Source organism: Solanum lycopersicum, chromosome 10 (genome assembly GCF_036512215.1).
Source record: "Solanum lycopersicum chromosome 10, SLM_r2.1".
Classification (NCBI taxonomy): Eukaryota; Viridiplantae; Streptophyta; class Magnoliopsida; order Solanales; family Solanaceae; genus Solanum; species Solanum lycopersicum.
The window spans coordinates 25,131,777-25,135,915 of NC_090809.1; positions in this window are offsets into that span (position 1 = coordinate 25,131,777).

Here is a 4,139-nt window from a genome sequence, read left to right on the forward strand (position 1 = left end):
TATGAATGTCCCTGCTGCATTCATGAGCTTGATGAACGGGATTTTTAAGCCATATTTGGACCTCTTCGTGATCGTATTTATTGATGATATATTGGTATACTCAAAGAGCAAGAAGGAACATGAAGAGCATTTGAGAATGGTATTGGAAATGTTGAGGGAGAAAAAGCTTTATGCCAAGTTCTCTAAGTGTGAGTTTTGGCTAGATGCGGTGTCCTTCTTGGGGCACGTGGTTTCTAAGGATGGAGTGATGGTGGATCCTTCTAAGATTGAGACAGTGAAGAATTGGGTAAGACCCACTAATGTGTCAGAAATAAGGAGCTTTGTTGGGTTAGCTAGCTACTACCGCCGATTTGTCAAGGGATTCTCTTCTATTGCTTCCCAATTGACGAACTTGACTAAGCAGAATGTCCCATTTGTATGGTCGGATGAATGTGAGGAAAGCTTTCAGAAGCTCAAGACTTTGTTGACTACCGCACCTATCCTTACCTTGCCAGTAGAGGGTAAGAACTTCATTGTTTATTGTGATGCATCCTATTCTGGTTTGGGTGCAGTACTAATGCAAGAGAAGAGTGTGATTACTTATGCTTCAAGACAATTAAAAGTGCATGAACGTAACTATCCCACTCATGATTTGGAATTGGCCGCGGTAGTGTTTGCATTAAAACAATGGAGACACTATTTATATGGGGTTAAGTGTGAGATCTATACGGATCATCGTAGCCTACAGTATGTCTTTACTCAGAAAGATTTGAACTTAAGATAGAGGAGATGGATGGAGTTACTAAAGGACTACGATATCACTATCTTGTATCATCCGGGGAAGGCGAATGTTGTAGCGGATGCTTTAAGTAGGAAGGCGGGAAGCATGGGAAGTCTAGCTCACTTGCAAGCTTCTAGACGCCCATTGGCTAGAGAGGTTCAAACTCTAGCTAATAACTTGATGAGATTAGAAGTAAATGAGAAGGGAGGATTGTTGGCTTCGGTGGAGGCAAGATCTTCCTTTCTCGACAAAATTAAGGGAAGACAGTTCGATGATGAGAAACTGCGCAGAATCCTAGATAAGGTATTGCGAGGAGAGGCTAAGGAAGCACAAATCGATGAGGAAGGTGTTTTGAGAATCAAGGGAAGGGTATGTGTACCCCGCGTCGATAGTTTGATCAACACTATTCTGACAGAGGCTCATAGTTCAAGGTATTCTATACATCCGGGCGCAACCAAGATGTATCGTGACCTAAAGCAACACTTTTGGTGGAGTAGGATGAAGCGTGATATTGTGGATTTTATTGCCAAATGTCCAAACTGTCAACAAGTAAAGTATGAACACTAAAGGCCCGGAGGAACACTTCAGAGAATGCCCATTCCGGAATGGAAGTGGGAAAGAATTGCAATGGATTTTGTGGTTGGTCTTCCGAAGACAATGGGTAAGTATGACTCCATTTGGGTGATTGTTGATAGGTTAACTAAATCTGCTCATTTCATTCCGGTCAAGGTGACTTACAATGCAGAAAAGTTAGCCAAACTTTACATCTCGGAAGTGGTGCGATTGCATGGGGTTCCACTATCCATCATATCAGATAGAGGTACGCAGTTTACTTCTAAGTTTTGGAAAACATTGCATGCAGAATTGGGTACTAGGTTGGACCTTAGTACTGCGTTCCATCCCCAGACCGATGGTCAGTCTGAGCGAATGATTCAAGTGTTGGAGGATATGCTTCGTGCGTGTGTGATAGAGTTTGGTGGTCATTGGGATAGCTTCTTACCCTTAGCGGAGTTTTCATACAATAATAGCTATCACTCAAGCATTGATATGGCCCCATTTGAAGCATTGTATGGTAGGAGATGTAGGTCTCCCATTGGTCGGTTTGATGCGTTCGAGGTCAGACCTTGGGGTACTGATCTCTTGAGGGATTCGATGGAAAAAGTGAGGTCTATTCAAGAAAAGCTTCTAGCGGCGCAAAGTAGACAAAAAGAATATGCAGATCGAAAGGTTAGAGACTTAGAGTTCATGGAAGGTGAACAAGTCTTGTTGAAAGTTTCACCCATGAAAGGGGTGATGCGGTTTGGTAAAAGGGGTAAACTAAGTCCAAGGTACATTGGACCATTTGAAGTACTTAAGCGAGTGGGGGAGGTGGCTTATGAGTTAGCCTTGCCTCCAGGGCTGTCCGGAGTACATCCGGTATTCCATGTGTCGATGTTGAAAAGATACCATGGGGATGGAAACTACATTATCCGTTGGGATTCAGTTTTGCTTGATGAAACTTGTCTTATGAAGAGGAGCCTGTTGCTATTTTAGATAGAGAAGTTCGCAAGTTGAGGTCAAGAGAGATTGCATCCATCAAGGTGCAATGGAAGAATCGACCGGTTGAAGAAGCCACTTGGGAGAAGGAGGCGGATATGCGAGAAAAATACCCACATCTGTTTACAGATTCAGGTACTCCTTTTCGCCCTTGTTTTCCTTCTTTTGATCGTTCGGGGACGAACGATGGGTAAATTGGTATCTATTGTAACTACATGTTTAGTCGTTTTGAGCAACAAACTTCAATTCTGGAAAAACAGGCTGAGGCGACGGACCAAACGACGATCCGTCATGGGCACGACGGACCGTCGCAGGGTCTCGTTTCAAAACACTTAGAAAATCTAAAATTGGGTACTAAAAATCGACTCTCTGAACTTTGTGACGGAATGGCAGGACGGACCGTCACAGGTGTGACGGACCGTCACAGACCCTTGGTGGAAATTTGGGTCTCTGAACTCTGCGACTACCTGCAGGACGGACCGTCGCAGGCACGACGGCCCGTCACAGGTTGCGCAAATCCCAGGCAGAATCAGATTTCCTTACACGTTTTAAGGGACGTTTGGGACTATTCTTTCCTTAATTATAGATTTCGTGGGTTTATATTAATAACTCAAATTCTTGGGGGTTAAAAGAGGTAACCCTAAGTTAATTAGTGGGGTATTATTGCCATCTTTTATTCTTAATTATATGTTAATTTGGGGTAAAAGAAAGAGGGTTTTGAATAAGAAAAGAGAAAAGAAAAGCGAGAGATAGATTGATCGATTGAGAGAGAAAGAGTCGAACGAGGAAGAAGAATATCAAAGCTTTGGGAAAATTCTTGCTTGATTCAACTCTTCGGTGGAGGTAGGTTATGGTTTTCATGCTTTCATAAGTAAACTCTGAATAGTGATTGATATGTATTGGTAGTATTGTAAACCCTACTATATGCTTAATGGTATGTTGCATGAATATGATTATGTTATTGTGATAAAATAAGCATGATGAAAATATTGAATCCCAAATCTTGAAAAGAAACTTTAATATACATTATTAATGATGATGCCTTGGTATAGAAGAAGGCTTGATGAATTAAAGTAATGGGATTGATGATGCCTTGGTATAGAAGAAGGCTTGATGAATTAAAGTAATGGGATTGATGATGCCTTGGTATAGAGAAGGCTTGATGGTTTACAGAATGATATTAGTGGATCGGGTGTCACGAACCGGCATGTAGAATTAAGGGATCGGGTGTCACGAACCGACACGTAGAATTAGGGGATCGGGTGTCACGAACCGACACGTAGAATTAGGGGATCGGGTGTCACGAACCGACACGTAGAATTAGGGGATCGGGTGTCACGGACCGACACGTAGAATTAGGGGATCGGGTGTCACGAACCGACATGTAGAATTAGGGGATCGGGTGTCACGAACCGACACGTAGAATTAGGGGATCGGGTGTCACGAACCGACACGTAGATATAGGGGATCGGAGTGTCACGTACCGACACAAAAGGAATAATGAATATGAGGGATTGGAGTGTCACGTACCGACACAAAAGGAATAATGAATATGAGGGATCGGAGTGTCACGTACCGACACAAGAGAATTAAAGATAATGAATCTTGAAAGATGTTAATATACTCAATCTAACGAACATGATTCCGAAATGAGTATGGTATTGGGGCTTGAGTCCTCATGTGTGAACTTGACGGTAATTGTTAATGATATAGTGCTTGTTGTGGCTACATGCTGAGTATCATAGTTGATTTTATGATATTACTCGGTATATATTGATTTCTATTTTGAGTTGGCCGATGATATCTACTCAGTACACGTGTTTTGTACTGACCCCTGCTTTTA